Below are 21,445 nucleotides of genomic sequence, written 5' to 3'. Positions count from 1 at the left end.
ACAAATCGATATCTGGCTAGCGGTGGATCTGGATGTATTCCTCAAATCATTACTTCACTGGGTCGAGGGAAGGATTAATAAAGATATTTTAAAATGATTTTTCTGCATCCTATGTATTTCAAAGTGTTTGTGAAATGGCAGCTCTCAAGATGAGACTATTTTTCAGACCTGAAAGTTAATTTTTCCTTATTCAGATTCTAATTTGTAAAGGAAAAATGAAATGAGAAATCTGAGATATGACGGGTGGCCTTTAACAGTCCATCCGACAGTCAATATATGGGTTTAGCAGCATATGGACGGCTGTGCCGGAGTCTATAAAAATAGTGTGCAGCTGGGGCCGGCCCATGGCCGACTGGTTATGTTCCTGTGCTCTGCTTCGGTGGCCCAGAGTTTCGCAGGTTCGGATCCTGGGCGCGGACATGGCACCGCTCGTCAGGCCATGCTGAGGTGGCCTCCCACGTCCCACAACTAGAAGGGCCCACAACTAAAATACACAACTATGTACTGGGGGGATTTGGGGAGAAAAAGCAGAAAGAAGGAAAGAAAAAAGATTGGCAACAGCTCGGGTACCAATCTTTTAAAAAAGAAGTAGTGTACAGCTAAATTAGAGGCTCAGGTGCTGAATCCGCTCATCCTTGTAATTTAGCTGAACTGCAGGCCTTATACATTTATATCTATGGTTCCAGGCTTTTCCCTCCTGCTACTCAGCGCATTAAAACGCATGTAAAGAGAGCGATCTCTGTTACTCTGGAGGATCAGAATGGCAAGTTCAAAGTTGCTCTGGTTCTAACCAGCCTACTCCTTTTGACTTTTGGCCTTGACCAAAGTGCTATTGCCCCTTGATGAGACCCGTGAAAGGTGATATTTGGCACATGCATTATTGGGGGCCCACAAACTCTTAGAGGAGAAAGAGACTTTAGGGATCATATCCACAGAAATGAAGTCCAGAGCCGTATTGGAAAGAAACAAGTTTCCAAGACACCACACTTATTACTTAAAGGCATTTCCCATCCAGTTGTTAGTCGGTCCGCATGCCTGGCATTGACATTGAAGGTAAACCACAGTTCTTAGAGTCAGGATCCATATGTTCTCCTTATTTCCTCTCAACTCCAGCAGCTTCCAGTACAATGTTGGGGAAGAGCAGATGTTGAAATGAACGAGGGGCTTCTTGAGCAGCCTTCGAAATGACTCCACGGAGGGCATGACCCTAAGGATGCCATTCATGTCATTATCATTTACTTCTACCCAAAAAGACTTAAAGTGGACACTCTAGAGTTAAGTGAACAGTTTGTTGAGTGGATATCACAGACGTAAAATTAAAGTAGGCCAACACTCAGCGATTAGTATCGTTCATAATAATAGCAATATCATTTTGATTAACAAGAATTAGAAAAAGAATACAAGTAAGACCATGGCCATATCTACATGTTACGGAGTGCGTGCTGTGTGCTCCATTAGCTTTATTCCTTGTCACACCTCAAACTCCTCATTACTACCAGGTAGGATAAGGTATTTTTATTCCCATTATAACAGTATAATGTTACTGTTTTTACAGGAAAAACAAGGAAGGAATCAGCTTGTAAATATTTTCAACAATTCTCCATTTTTCCACTAGATGGCACCATGAAACCTCTTTTTGCTACATCTTAAACCATAGCATCTGCACAGAATGCGCTTAATTTGTAATGTGTTTAAACAAATTCTATGTATATATAATATCTGGAAACATCCAACCAGATCAATGGCTTTAATTCAGATTCCTTTGCTTTTTCAAATATAATTGTTGTAAATATCTAGTCCCTGGATAGTAGTTTCTCCTTTAAACCGTATGCTCCAGAGTCCCCCAGCTTTGGGGTCTTCACTTGCCTTTAGTGACTAACCACTGCGAGCCCCCAACAGTGTGCGCAGTGTGTCAGTGCGCACCACGGTGCACTCCCAGACACCTCTGGGGCTGCAGAGGGAGTGCTTCCCTGCGTTCCCAAAGCATCCCTATTGTCACTTGCCATCTTGCTGAGTCACATGGCGCAGGGCTACTTCTGGCCATGTCTTTGTGGTTTCCTTTAAACTGTCGCTGCCCACTCTCCTGCACTTTTCGACACCCCCCCAACCTTCCAGTCACTCTCTGCCCCTCCTCCACACCTGCTTTGCTGGACATGTGAACAGAATCCCTTCTCGGATTACTCAGAATATTCTTAAGATCATGTTGCAATATTTAAAACAAGCAAACAAGCAAAAACCTTTGAATTCTGAAGGCTTGGGGATAACAGGAAAAAAAAAGGAAAGAAAAATACACCTATCCCAAAACACACACATACACACACACACACAGAGGCAGGTGAATATAGATACAAACACTCCAAGACTCCATGGATCAAGTTCCTCCGTAGAAATTTCCCTGCTGGCTGAGTGTTTCCCTGGCCCCTATTGTGCAGGTACCGACTGAAGCATTTTCCAATCACAGGGGCAACCATGTTTTGGGGGTCTGAAGCTTATGCTATTTTGTGGCTATGACATAGAAAGCCTCTTAGGGGCAGAACTTCCATCAGTATTTGGTTTGTCCACTTCTTGTGGACAGACGAAAGCCCTGAGGTACAAATCTGCCTTGACCTGTGGATAGTGTCTAATAAGTTGGCCGGCTGGCTAGGGACTTGAAAAAAACGAAGTAAAACTGGTGGAAAGAAAGTCTGGGGAAGAGAGGTCTAGGTGCCACTCTTGAAAGGGCTCAGTATGAATCGTCATGACTCCCACATGTGCCCATCAGAGGGCGCAGTCATTCTGTGAACTGAAGACTAACTCTAGAGAAGAGAAATTCTTGAAGTCTTGAAATGTCATTCCCTTCTCAGCCTCCCCGTAGCCTGTTTTCAAGGTGTACCCCTCAAGTTTTCAGAAGTTGCTGGAGTCCAGTCTTAGTTTGAGCACCCCACAACAAAATTATAATTCAACCCTGCTAACCAGAGAGATACAGGTGTTGTGGGAGATCAAGTGTGCAGAGCCCCCGAAAATCTGCAGATACTATCCGTCTTTGTCTGGCTCCCATAAAGCCTGCTTAGAGACCTCTGCTCTGCCTGAACATTGCGGGAATGGGCTTGAAATGCCTTTCCAGTTCAGCCAGTACACCGTTAAGCTAGAATCACCTTCTATGGAATAAAAAAAATAGGTGCCTTGAGAAAGTGAGGCCAGATGATGCCCCTCTGGTAAGAGGTGCCTGTTGGGCAGTTATTTAAGTGCCACATACTTTGGGGGCAAAATGAGGCCCTAACTGCCGATTTACCTCCTGGGGACCTAGGAAGTATGGGCTAAGATACCCTACATCACCTACAGTCTGTGTGGCCACTCCACTTCTGGCATTTTCTGTATTCTTGGGTAAATAAATTATAATCTTACAAGGTGCATAGCAATTCCCTGAAATCAGGAGCCCTGAAATTCTTTCCACATCTAATGGATCAGCAAGGTCTTTGCTTCCAACTCAATACACATTACATATGCCCACTTCTCGTCCTCGCTGCTGCCAAGTAATGCCAAGCCGCCATCACCTCCATCCTGACTGAACTAACGTGAGCGTCTCCTCGAAGATGTCCTTGCTGTCTCTTTTTGCTTTCTTACAATTCATTCTCTGCAAGTAAGCCAAACTTTTCAATATGGAAAGCAGACTTCTAGATTAAACCCTTCTAGGTCTCTGATTTTTATCTAAATTCAGACTCTTAACCCTAAGACTCTTCACGCCGTAAGTTATCTGCTCCCGTGTCTCTCACTAACCTCATTACTAATCACACTCATTCAACATTCTCCACCAATGCAAGTTTCTTAGGCATTTTGCACTTTTTTCTCTGCCTAGATGGTGCCATTCTCAGCTCTTCACTGAATAGATCTTTCTCATTTTCATAAGTCTCAGCTCAAATGCTGTGTCTATTGAGAGGCCTTTCTCGTCCATCCTCACTAAGTTAAACCCTGCTGTCAGCCATCTCTATCATATTCTCCTGCTTCTAAAATATAGTTGATTTTCAATATCTATTTGTTGAATGAATGCAAACATGAATGGGTAAATGAATCAGCAGAAAGCCCATTGCTTCTTATTGATTTATCATAAACATCTATTTATAAAACCAGAGCAACATAACGTTTTAATTCACAATGTTTTTCTGTTTTCCCATGCTTGTTACTGAAAATTCAAGTTTCTGTGTAATTTTCCGCAATAGAAGATAATTGCCCTGAAACATCTCCCTGGGAACAGACATCTGTCATAAATGAAAGCACTGCTGTTAATATGGTAAACAAACAGCTGAACAGATTCTTCTAGTCTCCAAAAGAGATTCTATTAAAGGTCAACCAAAGGTTGACATTTAGTTAGTTCTTTAAAAAGTTGCTGTAAAGCTTGGGGTGGGTCTGAAATGTACTTTGAAACAAAGTAGAATGGAACAATGCCCTCCGAGCAGCCCAGGCTGTGCTCATCATCTGCAACAGTCTCTATAGCTCTAGAAAGAGGTTTGACCCAGTTTGGATCCCTCATTAGATTTTTTAGATTATTTTAGTGCTGAGTCATCTCCTGTAGAGTAGAGAGAGAAAAAAAGGGAGGCGGGTAGGTGTCTGAAAGCATAAGATTCTGTGCCTGGGTGTTAACAAAATGGCTCTGGAAAAATCAGACAATTGCATTTGGGGGCATTCACACCTGTCATATACATGGTAGACTTAGCTGTATGAGCTAACATTTGAGTTGAAGCTCTTAACTGAAGTTCAGATTCACTGCCCACACTCCCCATGTTACCGGAGCAAATGTGGGTCCCTTCTTCGGAGTTAAATCAAACTGCACCAGAAGTAGTTGTTTCACAAAGTAGAATTTTTATTTGCAGCATGCAGCATAGAAAAATGGAGACCATAGGGAACAATTTCACAAAGCTATGGCCCCCCGAGCACAGGGAGGTGGGTATCTTTATTTGGGGTAGGGGATGAATGTTCAAAGGGGAAGTTCCATCATTGCATGTAGAGGTGAGCATAAGCTTGCACTTGTGTGGTTTGAAATCATGCTTCTACATACATCACATGACCTAAAAATGGCTGCCTCTCCCCTCCCAGAGAAGGGGGATTTATGATGTTTATGAGGGCAGGTTACTTTAGTATAGCTCTCTGCCTACCTATGCAAGTGTGTCTTGTGGTTGTGATCTGGACCGGTCAGGTCCATGTCAGAGCTACTGGGTCCAAGGCAGTTGTTGCTTAGAGCTTATTCCTGGAACATAGCTGAAAACCATGTAAGCTCAAGGCCCCAAGGTGTTAGACAAAGGAACACCTGCACCTTTCGAGAAAACAAGAGAATTAGGTCAAACACAAAGGTTAGAGTTTAGGCAGGACAAGAGAAGTGGGTTAAGGTCCATGACTGGTGAAATCTACAGCTACTACAAAAACACGCTGGCTGATTCCGCCACCCACAAAATGCTCATGGCTTAAAGGCCACTTTCTAGTGCACACATGAGGTTCTGTCCTCTTCAGTTGAATGGAAGCTTCTGAAATAGGCTCTGTTTTTTTCCATCTTCAGGTCAGTTTCACCTGTTATTATAAAGAAGTAATTTACTCACAATTATGTGTGCCTCAATCTGAAAGAATTCTCATGACTAAAGCTGGAACAATTTGAGCAACAAAATGAATAATGTAGTATTGGATTACATCCTAAAGTAAAAAATATGAATATCCATGAGTTCAGACTGATAAATTATTGAGTGAATACAAAAATCTCCCTTACAGAGGAATTCCAGGTAACTTATGGAGATATTCGTCCTCTCATGGAAAGGTAATTGTACAGTGTCAGAACCAGCAAGGTGATGCAAGTTAACATCAGTGGACAGACATGTTGATAAATCATCGGTGCTAGTATGCACTCCTTTAAAAAAAAGAGCACACTTATTGAGATATAATTCACATGCTCCAAAATACACTCAATCAAAATGTACAGTTCAGTATATTTGTATATTCACAGAGTAGTGCAACCGTCAATCTAATTTTAGAACAATTTTCATCATTCCCAAAAAGAAAGCTCATACCTATTAGCAACCATCTACCATCCCGCCTCTGCCCTCCTCCTCGTCTATTGCTAAATCACTAACCTGCTTTCAATGCCTAGAGGTTTGTTTATTCTGTACATTTCATATAAATAGAATCATGCAATATGTAATCTTTTGTGTCTGGCTTCATGCACTTAGCATAATGTTTTCAAGTTTTATCCTTGTTGTGGTACGTATCAGCACTTCATTCTTTTTTTATGGCTAAATAGTATTTCAATACATAGATATACATTTGATTTATCCATTCATCAGTAGGTGGACTTTTGGATTATTTCCACTTTCTGGCTATTATGAAAAATGCTGCTATGAATATTCATGTACAAGTTTTTGTGTGGACATATGTTTTTCTTTCTCTTGGGTGTATAGCTGGTAGTGAAATTGATGGATCATATGGTAACACTATGTTTGAAATTTTGAGGAACTGTCAAACTGGTAGTTTTTAATTGAGACAAAATTGACATATAATATTATATTAGTTTCAGGTGTACAACATAGTGATTTGATAAATGTATGTATTGTGAAATGATCACCACAATGGGTCTAGTTAACATCCATTACTACTTATAGTTACAAGTTTTTTCTTGTAATGAGAATTTTTAAGATCTATTCTCTTAGCAACTTTCAAATATACAATACAGTGTTATGAACTACGGTCTCCATGCTGTACATTACACCCCTACGATCTATTTATTTTATAACTGGAAGTGTGTACCTTTTGATCACCTTCACCCATTTGACCCATGCTCCCACCCCTGCCTCTGGCAACCACCAGTCTGTTCTCTATATGAGTTTAGTGGGGTTTTCTTGGGTGTTTTTGGTCTTTTTTTAGAATCCACATATAAGTGAGATCATATAATATTTATCTTTCTCTGTATGATATTTTATTTAGTGTAATGCCCTTGAAGTCAATCCATGTTGTCGCAAATGGCAGGATTATCTTCTTTTTTTACGGCTGAATAAAATTCCACATTTTCTTTATCTATTCATTTATCAATGAACATTTAGGTTGTTTCCATGTCTTGGCTACCGTAAATAATGCTGCAATGAATATGTGGGTGCAGGTATCTTTTTCAATTAGTGTCTTCATTCCTGTGGATAAATATCCATAAGTGGAATTGCTGGATTATAAAGTAGTCCTATTTTTAATTTCTTGAGGAACCACCATAATGTTTGCCATAATGGCTGCACCAATTTACATTCCTGCCAACAATGCATAAGTGTTCCCTTTTCTCCACATCCTCACCAACTTGTTCTTTCTTGTCTTTTTGATAATAGCCATTCTAACAGGTGTGAGGTGATATCTCATTATGGTTTTCATTTGTGTTTCCCTGATTATTAGTGATATTGAGCAGCTTTTCTTGTACCTGTTGGCCATTTGTATGTTTTCTGTGGAAAAATGTCTATTCCGATCCTTTGTCCATTTTCTAATTGGATTACTTGTTTTTTTTCTATTGAGTTGTATGAGTTCTTTATGTTTTGGATATTAACCCCCCCTTTATCAGGTATACGATTTGAAAATATTTTCTTCCATTCAGTAGATTGTCTTTTCATTTTGTTGATGGTTTCCTTTGCCGTGCCGAGCTTTTTAGTTTGACATGGTTCCATTTGTTTATTTTTGCTTTTGTTGCCTTTGCTTTTGATGTCAAATCCAAAAGATCATTGTCAAGATTGTTGTCAAAGAGCTTATCGCCCCTGTTTTATGGGTTTAGGTTTCATGTTTAAGTCTTTAACCCATGTTGAGTTTTTTTTTGTATGGTGTAAGATAGGTGTCCAGTTTCATTCTTTTGCATGTGGTTGTCCAGTTTTCCCAACATCATTTATTGAAGACTGTGTCCTATCTCCATTGTATATTCTTGACTCCTTTGTCAAAAATTAATTAACCATATATGTGAGTTTATTTCTGGGCTCTCTATTCTGTACCACTGATCTATGTGTCTGTTTTTATGCCAATACCATACTGTTTTGATTATAGCTTTGTAATATAGTTTGAATTAGGAAGTGTGACGCCTCCAGCTTTGTTCTTCTTTCTCAAGGTTGCTTTGTCTATTCGCGGTCTTCTGTGGTTCCAAATGAATTTTGTTTGTTTATTGTATTTCTGTGAAAAGTGCCATTGGGATTTTGAAAAGGATTGCGTTAAATATGTAGATTGCTTTGGGTTTTGTCAAAGTTTTAAAACTACTAATTCAATGTCTTAATTTGTGATAGGTCTATTTAGATTATCCATTTCTCGAGTCAATTTCAGTACTTTAAATCTTTCCAGGAGTTCGTCCTTTTCTTCTAAGTTACTCGGTCTGTTGGTGTACAATTGTTCATAGTGTTCCATTACAATCTTTTCTTTGTCTTTAAGTCAGTAGTGATGGCCCCTCTTTCATGTGACTTTAGTAATTTGAGTCCTCTTTTTCTTTTTTTTCTTCTGAGTCTCACTAAAGTTTTGTTGATTTTATTAATATTTTCAAAGAAATGATGTATGTTTCCATTGATTATTTTTGTTTCTGTATTCTCTCTTTCATTTATTTCTGCTCTAGTTTTTATTTAATAATTTTTAGTAATAATAATAAAGTTGCTTCTTTTGTTTAGTTTGTTCTCTAAAATGTTTGTGATGTGCAAGGAACATTTCAGTTGGTTTCCATTTTAATAGACCTTTTGACTACCCAGCTACCAATTCCAATGGCATATGAAGAAGGATTTCCAACACGTTACCATCTAGTGTTTTAAAAATGGTGTGTTTATTTTCCTTTCAATATACTTATTATCTTTAGGGGAAATTCTGTTCTATATGATAATTAAGATTCTGGAGCAACATTACAAAGAGATTTCATTAGATTTGTATTAACTTCTCTGAATCTCAGTATGTCCATTTCTAATTGAAAATAGAATATCAAGTACTGATATGGTACTAACAATATACTAGGCACTTACTGTATGAGGTAAGTACTATTATTATATTAATTTTATAAATGAGAAAACTGAGGCAAATAGAGGTTAAGAATGAGAAGAGTTAGTAAAAGGTAGACTAGAAAAATCAAATCTATAGTCTCTGCCCCATGAATCTGTGCTTTTTTTCCCACTACACAAGGAGTCATCATGTGATGTCTTCTGGGCCAGTTCTCACCTGCCTCCTGTTTTGTAAATAAAGTTTTATTGGAATACAACCATACCGTTCATTTACATATTGCCTATGGCTGCTTTCACTACAATGGCAGAGTTGACCTATGAGCGCTATGGCTCACAAGGCCTAAAATATTTAGATCTAGAGCTTCACTGGAAAAGTTTGCTGATCCCTACACTATACTATACTGACTCTCCTCCTAATAATACTCACCTTGTGGCTACCATGAAAAGTAAATAACCTAAATGATTAAAATAAATGGTTACAAGTATTATTATTTTGCAGAGTGACATCATAAACTAAAAATAAGTTCTTTTTCTTAGCAGTCTACCACTAATTAATTGTATCCTCAATTATTTCTTTACTTTGATTTTAGAGATTAGGTCATACCCATTAGTCTGCTTTCCTTTCTCATTTTGGGCCTCGTTTGAGTACCATTCACCTCTTTTCCATCACTCTAACTTACGATAAATGTCTGTAGCAGAAATGGATGTTTATCATAGAAAAGAGGCTGTATTCCTTTGCTTGCACAGGATGATATAATGACCCACACCTCGAGGAGATGAAAGGAGAGGCCAATTTCCAGAGACTGGGACTCTGTTTTTTGGCAGTGCCAGTGACCCGATCAGGATGAGATTGTGCTGTGAATTCCCATCCCAACAAAGGAGTGAGAAAATCCAATTTAAAGCCAGTGTTGACTAGATTTTGCTGCAAAATACAACATGATATTGAGCTAAATAATTCAAACTTTTATTCAGAGCTGGAGGGAATGTGTGGGACATTCACTCTGGGCTGGCAAGAGCCTGGTGATCTCAGCTGCTTATACTCTCCTTGCTTCCAGCCTCCACCTGGCCACCCCAGGAAACTGCCAGCCCTCGCGGATCTCCCCCCACCCCCCACCCCCCGAGCTCACCTGCTGGTGCAGAGGAGCTGATCTGTGGAGGCAAAGATCCTCTTCCCACTCCCTCATTTTTGATTCATCAAAACAGAACATTATCAATACTGTTTATGATGAGGTCTGTAGGAGGAGCACAGGAGGGACTTTCTTTGCACGGGTAATACCTTCCCATTTGGTTTCCTTCATGGAGTATTCTCCAGGCTCTCCCATTTAGCCACTCCTGTCCCACCCTGCCCTGCCCTGTATGGGGCAGTGCCTTTCATGCTCCAGTGTTGCTGGTGGGTCCGGCAGGGGCTGCAATCACACAGGTCTCTCTCCAGATGGCCTGGAGTCCTTGGGGGTCATCAGTCACATCCTCTTCTCCATAACTGGTCCAATGCAGAAGTAAAAATAAAGTATTTCAATATTTAATTACCCTATTTGTTAGTCTGTTCTTTCATTTTCAATGTATTTTTCCTCGTATATGATACCTATTATGTGCAAAGCATAATGCTGAGTTCTGGGAGGAAAACGATAATGAAGGAAAGCACAACTCCCATTCCTAAGAAAGATTATTATCTAGTAAGAAAGTGGCTAAGAGAATGAAAAAAAATCACAAATAATTATAAGACGAAGTGGAATCACGTTGCTTCCCTCCGCATCCGCTGAAAGTTTACCTGGTGTTTCCAGGGGCATCTAGCTTGGTTGTAGGATGATACTAGAATATAGGTGCGCCATTCATTCTCTCATCACTCATTCAACAAATATTTATTGATCCCCTCTAGTGTGGCTGTTCTAGGTACCTGGACTACATCAGTGCGTATTTTATACTAACTGTTGTAAACATTGGTGTACTTTTCAGTAAATACTTGCCTCCTTTATTTTTTTCTTTTTCTTTTTATCGAGATATAATTGACATACATCGTTAAGTTTAAGGTGTACAACAAGTTGATTTGATATATATTGTGACGTGCTTATTACCAAAGCACTAGCTAACACCTCCATCATGTACCACAATTATCACTTCTTGTTTGTGCTGAGAACATTTAAGATCTAGTTTCTTAGCAACTTTGAAGTTTATAATACAGTATTGCTGACTATAATCACAATGCTGTGCATTAGATCCCCACAACTTATTCATCTTCTAACTACAGGTTTGTACCCTTTGACCAACATCTCCCCAAATCCCCCACACCCCAGTTCCTGGGGACCCCCATTCTAGTTTCTGTTTTATGAGTTTCTTGCCTGTTTTCTTTAGATGAGTTTATAACATCAACTAGGAAGCTGTGTCAACAGATATTTTAGATTTTCTGTGGAAATCATTTAATAGGGGCCAGCCCCATGGCCAAGTGGTTAAGTTCATGCGTTCCACTTCGGTGGGCCAGGGTTTCCCCAGTTTGGGTCCTGGGCACGGACCTACACTCTGCTCATCAGAACAGGCTGAGGCGGCATCCCACAGAGTACAACTAGAAGGACCTACAACTAGAATATACAACTAGGTACTGCAGGGCTTTGGGGACAAAAAAAAAAAGAGGAAGATTGGCAATAGATGTTAGCTCAGGGCCAATCTTTCAAAAAGAAAAATTAAAATCTTAAAAAAAAAAAAGAAATCACTTAAAATGCAAACCCTCATGGACTTTCAGGATAATTTCCAAACTCCTTAGTATTAAATGCAAAGATCTTTTACAGTCTGTTTATGGCGTCCAGAAAATAATCAGGCCTTTTGAGCACCATTAGCATAATGAGAAATGAGAAAATATGTTCTCAGTCAGTAAAACTCCTCTCTCTCCCTCAACCTTACATCTTATTCTTTATAAATTTTTATTACTTCTGTGTCCCTAAATCTCTTCAAATCATTTCCCCATCTTCTTAAATACTGCTCCAGCCATCACACAAGGACTGTTATCTCCCTCCTAGAAAATTGCAACAGCCTCACAACTGGTTTCTGGGTTTCTAATACCATGTCTCTATCACATTTTTCACATTTTGCCTTTGTCATCAAAATGCAGATTTATTTTTCCTCTTATTATAATTCTCCATGGGTCTTCAGGATCATTTCCAAATATCTTGGCATGGCATATAAGGTGTTCACAGTTCCTTCTCTGCTCATCTCTTTAGCCCCTGCTCCCACTATCCCCTCCAGTAACATCTTTTTTCCCCTTAAATCAGAAAAGCAACTTTATGCACTGATCTTGAACTACAGATTTAGAATTTTCTTTTTTAAAAATTATTTTATTGAGGTCATATTGGCTTATAACATTGTGTAAATTTCAGGTGTATGTTACTATATATCAGTTTCTATATAGACTGTATCATCTTTACCACCAATAGCCTGTTTTTTATCCATCACCATACATATGTGTCCCTTTATCCCTTTTGCCCTCACCGTCCCCCCGCTCTGGCAACCGCTAATATGTTCTCTTTATCCATGTGTTTGTTTATCTTCCACATATGAGTGAAATCATATCATGTTTGTCTTTGTCTGGCTTATTTCACTTAGCTAATGCCCTCAATGTCCATCCAGGTTGTCGCAAATGGCACAATTTTGTCTTTTTTACACCTGAGTAGTATTTCATTGCATATATATACCATATCTTCTTTATCCATTCATCAGTTGATGAGTACTTGGGCTGCTTCCATGTCTTGGCTGTTATGAATAATGCTGTGATGAACATAAGGGGTGCATAAATTTCTGAATTGTTGATTTCATGTCTTTTAGATAAATACCGAGTAGTGGGATAGCTAGATGATATGGTATTTCTTTTCTTTTCTTTTCTTTTTTTGGTGAGGAAGATTTGCCCTGGGCTAACATCGATTGCTAATCCTCCTCCTTTTTTTGTTTGTTTGTTTTTGGCTTGAGGAAGATTAGCCCTGAGCTAACATCTGTGCCAGTCTTCCTCCACTTTGTATGTGGGATGTCTCCACAGCATGGCTGATGATTGGAGTATGTCTGCGCCTGTGATCTGAGCCTGCAAACCTGGGCTACTGAAGCAGAGCATGCAGAACTTGAATCGCTCAGCTACAAGACCAGCCCCTGGTATTTCTATTTTTAATTTTTTGAGAAATCTCCATACTGTTTTCCATAGTGGCTGCACCACTTGGCATTCCCACCAGCAGTGGATGAGTGTTCCTTTTTCTCCTCAACCTTTCCAACATTTGTTAATTTGGTTATTTTTGCCATTCTAATGGGTGTAAGGTGACCTTTCACTGTAGTTTTGATTTGCATTTCCCTAATAATTAGCGATGTTGAAGATATTTCAATGTACTTGTTGGGCATCTGTATATCTTTGGAAAAATGTCTGTTCGTATCTTCTGCTCATTTTTTGATCAGGTTTTTTGTTGTTGTTGTTGAGTTGTATGAATTCTTTATATATTTTGGAAATTAACCCCATGTCAGATATATGATTTGTAAATATTTTTTCCCAGTTGGTGGGTTGTCTTTTCATCTTGTTCATGGTTTCCTTTGCCTTGCAGAAGCTCTTTTGTCTGATGTACTGCCATTTGTTTATTTTTTCTTTTGTTTCCCTGGCCTGAGTAGACATGGTATTCGAAAAGATGCTGCTAATATCAATGTCAAAGAATGTACTGCCTCTATTTTCTTCTAGAATTTTTGTGGTTTCAGGTCTCACATTCAAGTCTTTAATCTATTTTGAGTTAATTTTTGTGTATGGTGTAAGATGACGGTCTGCTTTCATTCTTTTGCATGTCACTGTCCAGTTTTCCCAACACCATTTATTGAAGAGGCTTTCCTTTCTCTATTGTATGTTTTTGGCACCTTTGTTGAAGATTAGCTCCCCATAGATGTGTGGTTTTATTTCTGGGCTTTTACTTCTGTTCCATTGACGTGTACGTCTGTTTTTTGCCAATACCATGCTGTTTTGATTACTATAGCTTTGTGGTATATTTTGAAGACGGGGATTGTGATATCTCTAGCTTTGTTTTTTTTCCATCAAGATTGCTTTGGCTATTCAAAGTCTTTTGTTTTTCCATATAAATTATAAGATTCCTTGTTCTATTTCTGTGAAGAATGTCATTGGGATTCTGATTGGGTTTGCATTGAATCTGTAGATTGCTTTAGGTAATATGGACATTTTAACTATGCTTATTTTTCCAATCCATGAGCATGGAATATCTTTCCATTTTTTTATATCTTCTTTGATTTCTTTCAATAATATCTTATAGTTTTCAGTGTATAAGTCTTTCGCTTCCTTGGTTAAATTTATTCCTAGATATTTTATTCCTTTTGTTGCAATTGTAAGTGGGATTGTATTCTTGACTTCTCTGTCTGCCAGTTCCATATTAGAGTATAGAAATGCAACTCACTTTTGTATGTTGATTTTTGTACCCTGAAATTTTGCTGTAGTTGCTGATTATTTCTAATAGTTTTCTGGTGGATTCTCTAAGGTTTTCCATATATAGAATCATGTCATCCACAAACAGTGAGAGTTTTACCTCTTCCTTTCCAGTTTGGATACCTTTTATTTCTTTTTCTTGCCTAATTGTTCTGGTCAAAACCTCCAGTCTCGTGATGAACTTAATAGATATAAATAGAATATTCCATCCTAAAACAGCAGAATACACATTCTTCTCAAGTGCACATGGAATATTCTAAAAGATACACCATATGTTGGGAAACAAGGCAAGTCTCAATAAATTTAAGAAGATTTAAATCATATCAAGCAACTTTTCTGACCACAATGCTCTGAAACTAGAAATCAACTACAAGAAAAAAACTGTGAAAGTCACAAATATGTGGAGTTAAATCACACGCTACTGAAAAACCATTGGATCAATGAAGAAATCTAGGGAGAAATGAAAAAATACCTGGAGACAAATGAAAATGAAAACACAGCATACCAACTCTTAGGGGATTCAGCAAAAGTGGTACTAAAAAGGAAATGTATAGCAATACAGGCCCACCTCAACAAACAAGAAAAATCTCAAATAAGTAATCTTAAACTACACCTAAAAGAACTAGAAAAGTAAGAACAAACAAAGCTTGAAGTTAGTAGAGGGAGGGAAATCATAAAAATCAGAGGAGGAATAAATGAAATAGAGACTAAAAAAACAGTAGAAAGGTTCGATGAAACTAAGAGCTGATTCTTTGGCAATATAAACAAAATTGACAAGCCCTTAGTCAGACTCACTAGGAAAAAAGAGAGAAGACTCAAATAAGACATTGAAACTGTAATCAAAAACCTCCAAAAAAATAAAAGTCCATGACCAGAGGCTTCTCTGGTGAATTCTACCAAACATTAAAAGAAGATGTAGCACTTATCCTTCTTAAAGTATTCCAAAATATGGAAGAAGATGGGACGCTTCCTAACTCATTCTATGAGGCCAACATTATCCTGATACCAAAACTAGACAAGGACAACACAAAAAAGGAAAACCACAGGCCAATATTGCTGATGATCTTAGATGCAAAAATCCTCAACAAAATATTAGCAAATTAAATACAACAGTACATTAAAAAGATCATACACCATGATTGAGTGGGGTTTATTCCAAGGATGCAGGGATGGTTCAATATCCACAGGTCAATTGACATGATACACCACATTCACGAAATGAGGAATAAAAATCACACGATTATCTCAATAGATGCAGAGAAAGCATTTGATAAAATCCAACATCTATTTATGATTAAAAAAAACTCTCAATAAAATGGGTAGAGAAATAAAGTACCTCAACATAATAAAGACCACATATGACAAACCCGCAGCCAACATCATTCTCAACAGGGAAAAACTGAAAGCGATCCCTCTGAGAACAGGAATCAGACAAGGGTGCCCACTCTCACCACTCTTATCCAGTTTATGCCCCAGACAAGTCAAACCTTTTGTTCCTTAAGTGTCACAATGCTTCAATCTCTGTGACACAACATTTACCATTCCTTCCACCTCTAATCTTTCTTACAGCCATATCCACCTGCTTATCTTTTATGCCTGGCTCACCTAACCCCTCCTCCATGATGCCCTCCAAAGCTTTCTCAGGACTATCCTCCCATTCTTATCTCAGACAATATCGCTTTAATTATCATAGAGTGGCATTGTCAATAGAACTTTCAGCAGTGATGGACATATTTCCAGCACAGTGTTTAGCTGTGCTGTCTGATGCAGCAGTTGTTGGCCTCATGTGGCTATTGAGCACTTGAAATGTGACTAATGCAAGTGAGGAACTGAATTTTAATAAAGTTTAACTAAAATTTAAGTTGAAAAAACCCCATGTGTCCAGTGGCTACTGTACTGAACAGCACAGCTCTAGAGACTTAATGAATGTTATGCCATCTTATCTATGTGCACTAGTCTTCCTTGACTGCAGATGTTTGCAATGTAATGAACTGGGCCTTGCAAAGTAAAGCTATTTTTGACCTAGAGAGAGCATGTGATTAAGTGCATTCATGGTAGCCAGGGCTATAATATACGTTATATGTATATAATTATACATTAAATGTATATAATTAAATTATAGGTATGTAATTTTGAGATACACACACACACACACACACACACACACACATATGTGTGTATGTCAGCTCAGGCCACCATAACCAAATACCATAGACTGAGTGGCTAAAACAACATAAATTTATTTCTTGGAGTTCTGGAGGTTGGGAATGCCAAGATCAAGGTGCCAATAGGGTTGGTTTCTGACGAGCGCTCCCTTCCAGGTTTGCAGGCAGCCACATTCTTGCTGCATCCTCACGTGGCAGAGAGAGAGCAAGCTCTGGTCTCTCTTTCTCTCCTTATAAGGACGCTAGTCCCATCACGGGGACCCCGCTCTCATGACCTCATCTAAACCTAATTATCTCCCAAAGGCCCCATCACCAAATGCCACCTCATTAGGGCTTCAGCATATGAATTTTAGGGGGACACAATTCATTCCATAATAATACACTCACAAACGTAAAGTAAGTTTAATAGCGTCCTATGAGTGTAACAAAGTCCTATAATTTTCTAGTTTTTTCCCATGGTCACTATTTCAATGCATTTTAAAATCAGCAAATACAAAATTCTTTAAAAAGAAAAATGTCCCTGCTTTGCTAGTGCTCAAAGATCTTGGGTCTGCTAGCTAAGCTGACACTGGTAGAGCTGAGGGGTGAGATTGGAGAAATAGGGAAAGACTCCCATCTAAAACCTCCGTGGGGTGAGGTGGAGTTAGAGGATGCAAAACTTCTGATTAAAATGTAAGTTATTTCTAGAAAGGATAGCATAGACGTCCATTTATCATCTCTCAGAATCACAGAACTCTTGGAACCATAGCTATTCTCTCAAATTTATTTCTTTTGTCAGCAAAAACTCTCTTTTAGAAAAATTCCACATGGAAGCCCGCCATCAAAATGAGATGAAGATGGAACCGTTAGGCAGGGAGGGAAGCTCCAGCCCCGTGCCTGTTCTTTGGAACAGAGGCCCTCTGAGCCCCCCCTGGGGCACTTAGGAAATACGTTTCAAACCAAGAATGTTCAATACTTATAATAACACAAACCTAGGAAGGTCTCAGAGTCAGCTAGTGGCTGTCGTCCCACTGTACCCAAGGCTCTAGCATTGCAGTGGTCCAGCCCTGAGATCAACCTGGAGAGTCCCCAGCAGGACCCTGAGGAACGCACCCCAGAGAAGTCAGTTTAGGATGTTGGGAGGAAGGAAAGAAAAGTTTTCTGGGGGGGCCACTGTCCAACGTAAACCACAGCTTCAAGTCTGGGTAAAGTGAGTCAGGGATCAGAGCATCATGCTTCAACAGTGTGAGCCTGTGGGGGCTGGGAGCGGGGGACAGACAAAGAGGAGAGATGAGACTAGGAAGAAAAACTTTGGTACATAATTTAGCTATGTTCTGTGCAACTATCCGAAACTGTGCATCTATCTGAAGTTAAAATATTGAAACCATTCATAAACAAATCCTATTTATCATAGTTATAGGAGAAGATCGACTTGACAAAGCTTCTGTTTCATGGGCTCCAGTTCCCCATCTCACCCCAGTTCCCAGTGTATCAGTTGTACACAAAAATAATATTTAATTTTAGACACGGGGCTAGTTTCCCTAGGTACAACATTCTAATATAGAGATTGGCATGTGGGAGATTTGGGGATCAACACTCATGAACGAGAAGTCAGGCTGCAATGAATGCATTTGCAACAGAGACTCAGCCAGTCCCGTCATGCGCTCTGGGGACAGCGGAGTTGTCCCAGATTAAAACAACAGATCTAAACTATTGCCCACTCCTGTCCAAAGAAGGAGGCATCAACTTGGCCTGATCCCTCTGCTGAGGACAATTCCCAAAGAGAAACTTAGCTCTGAGCCATCCTCAGTCATCACAGTGGCTGGGGGACATAACTGCCTCAGTTTTGAAGGAGGATGTGAGCCCTGCAACACAGTATCTACCATAGTCAACATCATACATTCCTGTTGTTTGTCAGACGTATAATAATAGACTCCAGCCATAGAATCAATGGTTAGCAGTGGAAAGAATTTAGAGATATCTAATTTAACATGTGCTGCTAACACAGACACCAAGTCTCAGACAGATCAAGTGAGTTGTCCTTGGGTATGCCAGCGGTGGTCAGACTCTCCTGGAAGGTTTGTTAAACCCAGATTACTGGGCCTGGGCCTGGAGTTTCTGACTGGGCAGGTCCGGGGTGGGGTTGAAGAATTTGCATTTCTAACAGCTTCCCAGGTGCTGCTGGTGCTGCTGGGTGAGGGAGCACCCTCTGAGAACCTGGGGTAGGTGGTGAGTGTTGGGAAGACATTTGCCAAGGAAGGAAAGCACAGGTGGCATTATTATGTTGGAATAAAGAAACACAGTGCATGAAACACTCCTCGAATCCTTACTGCCAGTCATTTTGCTGGAGAATCAGTGTGAGAGGATATAAAGCGTGAGGGCTCGGGAGCCTGGCTGAATTCAGATCCCAGCTCTACCACTTACTAATCTTATTTTGGTCAAGGTACTGAACCACTTTGTGACTCAGTTTCCATGAAATGGAAATGGTGATGATAATAATTGCTTCAGTTCCTATGAAGATTAAAATGAGTCATAAAGGACATTGAGGGGTACTTGGGATAGTTTAAATATGGAAGCTTGGGTTGGTAATCACACTGGAAATTACATGGGAGACAGTGGGCTGCAGTGTTGCCCAGACTCACTGGGGATGTTGTACTCACTCTTCGTTGTAAGCCATGGAGATGTGAGGGTTGATTGTTAATGTGGCGTCACCTAGCCTATCCTGGCTGGTGGCCTTTAAGTGACAAGCCACACTACTAATTGCATGTTCTCTCTTATCACCCACGCTGACAATTTATCTTAGATTGTTTTTAAAAATACTTCAGATTTATTTGGAAAGGCTGGTGTCATTGCTTTCAGTCTAGAAGTTGAAAAGTAAGCACCACTATCATTTTTCAAGGTGTTCTTTTCACTTCTCATTTCATCTAATGTGAAGGAGTCAGGTTTTCATGCTGCGCCTACCACAGTGAAGAATCTGGAAATGGATTCTGTCACCTCTGGTTATTGAGCACTTGGGCTGAAGCTCAAGTGTTTCTGGGCACTTTAGAAGTAATTCTTACTTTTCTTCAATACTGAAAATGGGAAAGAGGAAAGTGTTATTTGAGCTTATTCACTGCAACAAAACTGGTGATATTTAGCTTATTTTTTTAACCTCATTTTGAGGCAGCGGGGTTTTGAGCTATAATACCAACTATGTCTTATTAAGGGATTTATTGGTAAGGATAGAAGTTTAATGTTATCTATTGAATTCCTGTGCTGAGTTTGAGTGGGCTGTCATTCAACAACTATTGTCATAGTGATAGAGGTAAAATTTTACTAACTCATAAATATTCTAGTAAAATAGATGCCTATATATGTATATCTATTTCAGATCCATTTTAATAAAAATGAAATTATAGGTTGACTCTAATTAAATCAACAGAGGTCATTGATGAATCGTGAAATTATACACATTATTTGTTTCTTTTTGAAGTGTCTCCTCAAAGATCCATAATCCTCATCTTTTTATGGGTGAGCATTTCCAGCTGCTCCTCTGTGCAGGAGTCGCTCCCATTTGCTGTTCCCTCTATGTTTACAATACTGTAAATCAAAATTTTACTCTAATATGTGGGCAATGACATTTACTTACTAACATCATAATAGCTCCCTCACACTAAACAATTTTCAAGTCACTATTATATTACCTTTTCTTAATAGGCTTATGAAATTGGCAGAACAGGATTTTAATCTTTAGATAGATAGGAAACAGGGACCCAGAGAAATTTTATGACTCATTCAAATTCACAGAGCTAGTCTGTGGATGAAATGGATTTTAACACATACCTCCTGACTCCTAATCTCGGTATTTTTCTACCTGCTGTTGTTACTTGGGAATGATACTGACCCTGATGTCAGTTTCCCCACATTAAACCCAGCATATATGGGGTTAAAACCAAAACACTCATTCCCTGCTTACTCTCTGGCTTCCTGGTTCCAGAATCCACTATCCTCCATGAAGACAGACACCGCCAAGGACAAGCACCTGGATTATCTCCTCCCCACAAAGAGATACAGGCTGGTGGGGAAGCTGCTGATCAGCAAGGTCATGGGCTCCCTCCTCTCTGCAAGGCCAAAGACAGGCTGGTGCAAAAGCCCCGACCAGCAAGGCCATATGCTCCCCCTCCCCTACCTAAAACGCCAAATAAAAATCCTTCCTTTTAGCTTTTTGGGGAGTTTGGATTTCAGTGTTAGCTGCACTCTCTCCTTGCTTAGCACTGTGCAAAAATAAAATTCCTACTTTCTTCCACCACTCCCGGTATCAGAGATTGGCTTGCTGCGCAACGGGTGAGCAAACTCACTTCAGGTTCGGTATCGGGAACAATGTGTTACAGTAAATGCTTATTAAAAACACTTGCTTCAAAGTCTTTGTTTAGCTAAAGAAATAATGTCTTAATACTCCCTCTTTAAAGATGTGTAATATTCGATACAGACAAAAGAACATAGAAGCTATATGTTACCTATTATGAAGTATAATAATAAAATGAGCACCTGTCAACTATATCCCCCAAAATACTTTGAATCCACCTGTGTGAGTTTTTTTCATTGTGTTACTTTCTCTTTTTTAATGCTTACCATTATCACTTATAGAAACTTAAAAAAAAATTTGTCACAAAATTATGAGTTTGTCTAATATTACATTTAGTTTTGTTTTAAGTTACATAAAATTTTTTTCTAGGCTGTATGCTGTCTTCAGAAAATTGCTCTTTTCATTCAATATTATATTTCCAAGATTCTTTCAAATTATTTCATGTAACAGGAGTTAATTCGTTTTCTGCTAAATCATATTCTACTATGCAAAATACCTCAATGTATTTATGATTTTTCTATTGGTGATATTCATGTTGTAGACAACTTTTTTTCTGTTGTGAACGATG

This window comes from Equus quagga, chromosome 22, assembly GCF_021613505.1.
Source record: "Equus quagga isolate Etosha38 chromosome 22, UCLA_HA_Equagga_1.0, whole genome shotgun sequence".
Classification (NCBI taxonomy): domain Eukaryota; kingdom Metazoa; phylum Chordata; class Mammalia; order Perissodactyla; family Equidae; genus Equus; species Equus quagga.
This window is presented reverse-complemented; position numbering follows the sequence as displayed.